A 9,742-nucleotide genomic window follows, 5' to 3' on the forward strand; every position below is an offset into this window, starting at 1 on the left:
GAAGAGGTGCAGTCGACATTTCAGGCCGAGACCTTTCGTCAGGACTAACTGGAGGAAGAGTGAGTAAGGGATTTGAAAGTTGGAGGGGGAGAGGGAGATCCAAAATGATAGGAGAAGACAGGAGGGGGAGGGATAGAGCCAAGAGCTGGACAGGTGATAGGCAAAAGGGGATATGAGAGGATCATGGGACAGGAGGTCCGGGAAGAAAGACAAGGGGGGGGGACCCAGAGGATGGGCAAGAGGTATGTGCAGAGGGACAGAGGGAGAAAAAGGAGAGTGAGAGAAAGAATGTGTGCATAAAAATGAGTAACAGATGGGGTACGAGGGGGAGGTGGGGCCTTAGCGGAAGTTAGAGAAGTCGATGTTCATGCCATCAGGTTGGAGGCTACCCAGACGGAATATAAGGTGTTGTTCCTCCAACCTGAGTGTGGCTTCATCTTTACAGTAGAGGAGGCCGTGGATGGACATGTCAGAATGGGAATGGGATGTGGAATTAAAATGTGTGGCCACTGGGAGATCCTGCTTTCTCTGGCGGACAGAGCGTAGATGTTCAGCAAAGCGGTCTCCCAGTCTGCGTCGGGTCTTGCCAATATATAAAAGGCCACATCGGGAGCACCGGACGCAGTATATCACCCCAGTCGACTCACAGGTGAAGTGTTGCCTCACCTGGAAGGACTGTTTGGGGCCCTGAATGGTGGAAAGAGAGGTTTTAAAGGGTTGTAAAGAGAGCTTTTGATACATTGGCCTTTATTAATCAAAGTATTGAGTATAAGAGCTGGAATGTTATGATGAGGTTGTATAAGGCATTGGTGAGGCCAAATCTGGAGTATTGTGTTCAGTTTTGGTCATCAAATTACAGGAAGGATTTTAATAAGGTTGAAAGAGTGCAGATAAGGTTTACAAGGATGTTGCCGGGACTTGAGAAACTCAGTTACAGAGAAAGGTTGAATAGGTTAGGACTTTATTCCCTGGAGCGTAGAAGAATGAGGGGAGATTTGATAGAGGTATATAAAATTATGATGGGTGTAGATAGAGTGAATGCAAGCTGGCTTTTTCCATTGAGGCAAGGGGAGAAAAAAAAAACCAGAGGACATGGGTTAAGGGTGAGGGGGGAAAAGTTTAAAGGGAACATTAGGGGGGGCTTCTTCACACAGAGAGTGGTGGGAGTATGGAATGAGCTGCCAGATGAGGTGGTAAATGCAGGTTCTTTTTTTAACATTTAAGAATAAATTGGACAGATACATGGATGGGAGGTGTATGGAGGGATATGGTCCCTGTGCAGGTCAGGGGGACTAGGCAGAAAATGGTTCGGCACAGCCAAGAAGGGCCAAAAGGCCTGTTTCTGTGCTGTAGTTTCTATGGTTTCTATAAGAGTAAGGTAGTGATCTTGGTCTGTTCAGAAATCTGATGGCAGAAGGGAAGAAGCTGTTCCTAAAATGTTGAGTGTGTCTTCAGGCTCCTGTACGGCTCTTTGACGCCAGTAATGAGAAGAGAGCACGTCCCGGGGGGGACCAAATAGATCAATGCAGTCATTGTTAAACTGTAGTGATTAGGGTTGTGCCGGTTGGTCCGGAAAACAAATGGTTGAAGGGAAGTAGCTGTCATTGACCCTGGTGTGTTGGTGTGGGACTTCAGACTTCCGTACCTCCTGCTGATTTCATTGTCAATGTAGATTATTTGCAGCAGTAGCTTATTTTTTTATTGTTTCATTCTGACTTTTTATTTGCAAAGTCAGATTTATTGTCTTGAGCACAAGTATGGTGAGATGCAGTACAGTTAGTCCTTTGGCCTACGGTGTGGTGCCGACCTTTTAAACTACTCCAAAATCTGATAGAGATGTATAAGATGATGAGAGGCATTGATTGTGTGGACAGTCAGAAGCTTTTTCCCAGGGCTGAAATGGCTGACATGAGAAGGCACAGTTTTAAGGTGCTTGGAAGTAGGTACAGAGGAGATATCAGGGGTAAGTTTTTTACGCAGAGAGTGGTGAGTGCATCGAATGGACTGCCGGCAATGGTGGTGGAGGCGGATACGATCGGGGCTTTTAAGAGACTCCTGGGTAGGTATGGTACTTGGAGCTTAGAGAAATAGAGGGCTATGGATAAACCTAGGTAATTTCTAAAGTAAGCACATGTTCGGCACATCTTTGTGGGCTGAAGGACCTGTATTGTTTCTATCAACTCCTGCCTGAAAAGCAAATTAGATCCACTCCAATTCACCTACTGGCACAACAGTTCCATTGCAAATGCCATCTCACTGGCTCTTCATTCAACCCTGGAATATCTAGACAGCAAAGATGCAGACATCACAACTCTACATTTAATACCATCATCCCCTCAAAGCTAATTAATAAGCTCCAAGACCTTGACCTCAATACCTCCTTGTACAATTGGATCCTTGATTTCCTCTCTTGCAGACCCCAGTCAGTTTGGATTGGCAACAGCATCTCCTCCACAATCTCAATCAGTACAGGTGCACCATAAAGCTGTATGCTTAGCCCCCCGCCCTAATCGTTTTACCCTTATGACCGTGTGGCTAAGCACTCCACATCTTTGTCCCAGGGTTGGAGATTCAGGAACTAGAGGACATAGGTTTAAGGAGAGAGGAGAAAGATTTAGAAGGAACCTGAAGATCGATGTTCACACAGAGGGTGGTTGGCATATTGGAACAAGCTGTAAGAGGAAGTGGTTGTGGCAGGTGCATTAGCAATATTTAACAACGATTAGACAGGTACATGGATAGGAAAGGTTTGGAGAGAGGTGACCCCAATGTGGACAAATGGCACTGACTTAGATGAGCAATTTGATTGGCATAGATGGATTGGCATCGGGAGGAGTAGAAGATGGCAGTGCGATGACAGCGCGCGCAGCCACTTCGGAGATGCTATCTGTTATCTGTCAAGTAGGGGACTGTGCACAATTCTGATTTGATGGAGACAGACGTGAGAGTACGGAGGAGCATCTGGAAAACTTCTGAAATGCCCGCTTCACTACCGCTGCTACTGTGTGGTCCGGAATGTCCGGAGCAGAAGGCCCGGAGATCCTCAGCTTTGCGTGTTTCAGTGGCCGGGGAGAGGTCGAAGGCGCTCGGCAGAGGATGGCGCTCGGGAGGCTGTATCGGAGAGGCTGGTCGGAGGCTCGAAGTTTTTGGACGGATGGACTCAGTGTTGGCTGTGGTCGGCTGCTTCCAAGGCATCGGCAAGTTGACAGTTCCTGGAGGTTTATGGCAGGGAGTTTTTCCCTTATGCCGCCTGCTATCGGGGACTCAGGAGTCGATCAACTCGGGGACTTTTGAGACTTTATTTACCACGCCCATGGTTTGTTCTTCATCAAATTATGGTATTGCTTTGCACGGCTGTAACTATATGTTATAATTATGTGGTTCTGTCAGTGTTAGTCTTTGGTTTGTCCTGTTTTCTGTGATATCACTCTGGAGAAACATTGTATCATTTCTTAATGCATGCATGCATGCATTTCTAAATGACAATGAAAGAGGACTGAGTGTTCTCATAATCTAACTAAAGGGCCTGATTCCATACTGTAGGACTCTAAGACCTTTTTTGTGACAGAGTTTGGACCAGAGTACCTATTACATGAGGGTTTATAGCAAAATGCTCTGGGATATTGTGGGATGGGATTCCTTCAAGTGTGATATCTTTTCCGAGGACTTACCTATAATGATAAGACCCAAATGAAATGTAGTCAATGCTTCAGATGATTTATTCATCTTTACCCTGGTATTTTAAATATTGGAGTTGCAACACTAAATTAATCATGTTATGATCATGGTCTCCTTGGGGTTCCTTTACCTTAAGCTCTCTAATCAATTCTGGTTCATTGCACTTTCCCCTAGTGGACTCAACCACAAGCTGCTCTAAAAAGCCACCTTGTAGATATTCTACCAAATTCCTTCTCTTGGGATCCAGCACCAACCTGATTTTTCCCAATCTACCTGCATCTTGAAGTCCTAGCTAATTCAGATGAGAGTAACTTGAGCAAGGTTTTCTCTCCTGAACCCTCTTTTTCTCCCCTCACTGACCTTGAAACTAACTACCACTCTCTCGTGAAAACTGCATTCAGATGATAAGATTAGCTGTATTTGTCACATGTACCTCGAAACAAAATGCGTGGTTTTGAGTCAACAGCCAACACAGTCCGGGGATGTGCTGTGGGCAGCCTGACACCATGCTTCCAGTGCCAATAGAGCGTGCCCACAACTTAGTGACCCTAACCTGTGCGCCTTTGGACTGCGGGAGGAAACTGGAATACCTGGAGGAAACCCATGCAGTTATGGGGAGAACACCCCCTTGCAAACAGCAGCGGAATTGAACCCGGGTCACTGGCGCGGTTGTGCTCTATGACACTTCTGTTTTATAATATAAGATGGTAACAGGTCCTTTCATCCTAACGAGCCCGTGACGGGGCTGGCTGAGTTTTCAATTTTCTGCAGCTTTTTAACATCTTGTGCAGTGGCCCCTCCATACCAGATGGTGATGCAACCAGTCAGCATGCTCATTCTCCTACATTAAGTTGAGTTCAACTTGAAATTTGAGAGGGAGAAAGTAAAGTCTGATGTAGCAGTATTTCAGTGGAGTAAGGGGAATTACAGTGTTAGGAGAGAGGAGCTGGCCAAAGTAAATTGGAAAGAGTTGCTGCTGGCGGGGATGTCCAAAAGTGAAAAATACTCAAATGGCAAAATTGTTCAACCGTGGCTGGCAAGGGAAGTCAAAGCTAATGTAAAAACAGAAGAGGGGGCATACAACAAAGCAAAAATTAGTGGGAAGATAAAGGATTGGGAAGTTTTTAAAAACCTGCAGAGAGCAACTAAAAGAATCGTTAGAAGAGAAAAGATGAAACATGAAAACAAGCTAGCAAATAATAGCAAAGTGGATAGTAAAAGCTTTTTCAAGTATATAAACATAAAAGAGAGATGAGAGTGGATATAGAACTGCTAGAAAATGAGGCAGGAGAAATAATAACGGGGAACAAGGAGATGACAGATGAACTAAATGAGTATTTTGTGCCAGTCTTCACTGTGGAAGATACTAGCAGTATGCCAGATGTTGTAGTGTGTGAAGGAAGAGAAGTGGGTGCAGTTACCATTACAAAGCTGAAAGACCTAAAGGTACGTAAGTCACCTGGACCAGATGAACTGCACCCTAGAGTTCTGAAAGAGGTAGCAATGGAGATTGTGGTGGCATTAGAAGTGATCTTTCAAAAATCAATGGACTCTGGCATGGTTCCAGAGGAGTGGAAAATTGCAAATGTCACTCCACTCTTTAAGAAAGGAGGAAGGCAGCAGAAAGAAAATTATAGATCAGTTAGCCTGACCTCAGTAGTTCGGAAGTTGGTGGAGTCGATTGTTAAGGATGAGGTGATGGAGTTCTTGGTGATGCAGAACAAGGTAGGACAAAGTCACATGGTTTCCTTAAGGAAAAATCTTAAAGTGAACCTGTTGGAATTATTTGAGGAGATTACAAGTAGGATAGATAAAGAGGATTCAGTGGATGATGTACGAGGGGTGATTGATAAGTTTGTGGCCTAAGGTAGGAGGAGTCAATTTTAGAAAACCTAGCACATTTATTTTTCCTACATTTACACACTTAGTCCAGCGGTCGTTGGGCATACGGATCCCTTCTTTGTAGAAGTCAGTGTCTTGGACCTCCAGAAGTGGTCCAAAGCATGGGTGATTGACAAGTTTGTGGCCTAAGGTAGAAGGAGATGAGTTACTAACTTCAAACTTTCTGCATTTTCACTCAAGGGGTTGAACTGCACATGCATGTAATGAGAGCTGTATAACTCTTCTCCTTCTACCTTGGGCCACAAACTGATCAATCACCCCTGCTGTGGACCACCTGGAGATCCAAGACGCTCTCGTTACATGCACTGCAGTTCAACACTTTGAGTGATAATTCAGGAAGTTTGAAGTTAATAACTCATCTCCTTCTCTCTTAGGCCACGAACTTATCAATCACCCCTGCTGTGGACCACTTCTACAAAGAAGGGATCCGTATGCTCCACGACCGCTGGACTAAGTGTGTAAATGTAGGAGGGGACTATGTTGAAAAATAAATGTGTTAAGTTTTCTGAACTTGACTCCTTCTACCTTAGGCCATGAACTTATCAATCACCCCTCGTATATTTGAACTTTCAGAAGGCCTTTGACAAGGTGCCACCCATGAGGCTGCTTACCATGTTAAGAGCCCATGGTATAACGGGAAACTTACTAAGATGGTTCAAGCATTGGCTGATTGGAAGAAGGCAATGAGTGGGAATAAAAGGATCCTTTTCTGGCTGGCCGCCAGTGACTAGTGGTGTTCCACAGGGGTCAGTATTGGGACCACTTCTTTTTTGCTGTATATAAATGATTTGGATGATGAAATAGGTGGCTTCATTGCCAGGTTTGCCGATGATACGAAGGTTGGTGGAGGGGCAGGTAGTGTTGAGGAAACAGGTAGGATGCAGAAGGACTTAGACAGATTAGAAGAATGGACAAGAAAGTGGTAAATGAAATATAATGTTGGAAAATGCATGGTCATGCATTTTGGTAGTAGAAAGCAATGTGCGGACTATTTTCTAGACGGGGAGAAAATCCAAAAATCTGAGATTCAAAAGGACTTGGGAGTCCTTGTGCAGAACACCCTGAAGGTTAACTTGCTGGTTGAGTCAGTGGTGAGGAAGGCAAATGCAATGTTAGCATTCATTTCAAGAGGTCTAGAATACAAGAGCAGGGATGCGACTCTGAGGCTTTATAAGGCACTGGTGAGGCCTCACTTTGAGTATTGTGTACAGTTTTGGACTCCTCATCTTAGAAGAGATGTGCTGGCATTGGAGAGGGTCCAGAGGAGATTCACAAGGATGATTCCAGGAATTAAAGGGTTATTTTATGAGGAACGTTTGGTGGCTCTGAGTCTGTACTCACTGGAATTTAGAAGGACGAGGGGGAATCTCATTGAAACCTTTCGAATGTTGAAAGGACTAGACTGAGTAGATGTGGAAAGGATGTTTTCCATGGTGGGAGAGTCTAGGACAAGAGGGCACAGTCTCAGGATAGAGGGGCGTCCATTCAAAATAGAGATGCAGAGAAATTTCTTTAGCCAGAGGGTGGTGAAGTTGTGGAATTTGTTACCACAGGCAGCTGTGGAGGCCAGATTACTGGGTGTATTTAAGACAGAGATTGGTAGGTTCGTGATTGGACATGAAATCAAAGGTTGTAGGGAGAAGGCTGGGGAGTGGGGCTGAGGAGGGGAAAAAAGGATCAGCCATGATTGAATGGCGGAGCAGACTCAATGGACCAAATGGCCTAATTCTGTTCCTATGTCTTATGGTCTAACCGTTACACAGCACAGGGATGGCATGACAGCACAGCAGTTAGTGAAACACTTTCAATGCCGCCAAGCTGGACTCAATTCCAGCCGCTGTCGGAAACGATCTTTCTCATTCTCCCCATGACCACGTAGGTCTCCTCCAGGTGCTCTGGTTTCCACCCACATTCCAGAAACGCACTGGTTAGTAGGTCAATTGGTCACGTGGGTGTAATTGGTCAGCACGGGCTCATTTCAACTTTTACTGTGTTGTATTTCTAAATAAAAATAAAAATGAAAACAATCCTTTTTGGCCCAACTCATCCATGCCACCCAAAATGTCTTTCTAAGCTGGTCCCTTTTGGCCTTTATTGTGTCCAGCTTTGGTCACTTCATTATGTGGAAGCTTTAGAGAGGGTGCCGAGGAGACTTACCACGATGCTGCCTGGATTAGAGAGCGCGTCTTATGAGAAAATGTTGAGTGAGCTAAAGCTTTCCTCTTTGGAGTGAATGAGGATGAGAGAAGACCTGATAGAAGTGTATAAGAAGATGAGAGGCACAAATGGAGACCATAAGACCACATAGTCATGTATAGGAGCAGAATTAGGCCATTCAGCTCATTGCATTTTCTCCAGCATTTCTCTACAGCTGACTTATTATTTCTCTCAGCCGCATTCTCCTGCCTTCTCCCTGCGACCTTTGGTACCCTGACTCATCAACATCACTTTAAATATACCCAATGACGGTCTCCACAGCCCCCTGGAGCAATAAATTCCACAGATTCACCACCCTCTGGATAAAGAATTTCATCATTATCTCTGTTCAAAATGGCTATCCCTCTATTCTGAGGCCGTGCCCTCTGGTCCTAGACTTCCCCACTATAGGAAACATCCTCTCCACATTCACTCTCTCTCAAGTTTCAATGAGATCCCCTTTCATTCTTCTAAACTCAAGAAAGTACAGGCCGAGAGCCATCAATAGCTCCTCATAGATTAACCCTTTCAGTCCCAGAATCTTTCTTGTGAACCTCATCTAGACCCTCTCCAATACCAGCACAACTTTTACTAAGGGGCCCAAAACTGCTCAGAATACTGCAAGTGTGGTCTGAACAATGCTTTATAAAGCCTCAGCATTACTTCCTTGCTTTTATATTTTAATCCTAGAGTGGATAGCCTGAAACATTTCCACAGGGCATAAATGGCAAACATGAGGGAACGTAATTGGAAGAAAGTTTAAGGGAGATGTCAAAGATAAGTTTTTGACACAGAGAATATTTGACATACAATATTTCAATAATTTAGGAATGCAAAAGAACATACAGTGCTCTCCCTCAGATATGTTGGATGTTAAAGCAAACAACATATTTGATATATACATGATGAACAAATTTGAATCTTGAATCATGAATCTTGGGTCACTATGAGGCGGCCACTCTACTGTACCACATTTTCTCCCTGATAACTTATGTTATTTAAATCACAAAGATTTGACAGTATTTTACAATGGTGGAGAGAAAAATGAAGGGCTCTGTGGGAGGAAAGGGTTAGATTCATCTTCAAAACAAAATTCAAAAGTAAAATTTATTATCAAAGTACATATGGTGTCTATAAAAACCCTTCCAGAGCCTGGTGCAGTGAAACATCCCCACAGCATGACGCAGCCACCACCATGCTTCATGGCATGGATGGTGTGGTTTTGATGATGTGCGGTATTGGTCTTACACCAAACAAAGCGTTTAGTCTGATGGCCAAAAAGCTCAATTTTGGTTTAATCAAACCATAGAACCTTCTTGCAACTGACTTCAGAGTCTCCCACATGTCTTCTGGCAAACTCTAGCCAAAATTTCATGTGAGATTTTTTTCAACAGTGGCTTTCTCTTTGCCACTCTCCCATAAAGCTGCGATTGGTGAAGCACCTGGGTAACAGTTGTTGTATGCACAGTCTCTCCCATCTCAGCCACTGAAACTTGAAACTCCTCCTGAGTTGTCGTAGGTCTCTAGGTGGCCTCCCTCGCTTGTCCCCATCTTGCACGGTGACTCAGTTTTTGAGGACGGCCTGCTCTCGGCAGATTTACAGCTGTGCCATATTCTTTCCAATTCTTGATGATTGACTTAACTGTACTCTGAGGGATATTCAGTGACTTGGAAATTTTCTTGTATCCATCTCCTGACCTGTGCTTTTGAATAACCTTTTCTCGGAGTTGCTTGGAGTGTTCTTTCATCTTCATGGTGTAGTTTTTGCCAGGATACTGACTCACCAGCAGTTGGACCTTCCAGATACAGGTGTATTTTTACTACAATCAATTGAAACACCTTGACTGCACACAGGTCTCCACTGAGCTAATTTTGTGACCAATTGGCTGCACCAGTGATGATTCAGAGGCTCAAATTAAAGGGGTGAATACTTAAGCAATCAATTATTTGGTGTTTTATATTTTTT

This window comes from Mobula birostris, chromosome 7 (genome assembly GCF_030028105.1).
Source record: "Mobula birostris isolate sMobBir1 chromosome 7, sMobBir1.hap1, whole genome shotgun sequence".
Taxonomy (NCBI): domain Eukaryota; kingdom Metazoa; phylum Chordata; class Chondrichthyes; order Myliobatiformes; family Myliobatidae; genus Mobula; species Mobula birostris.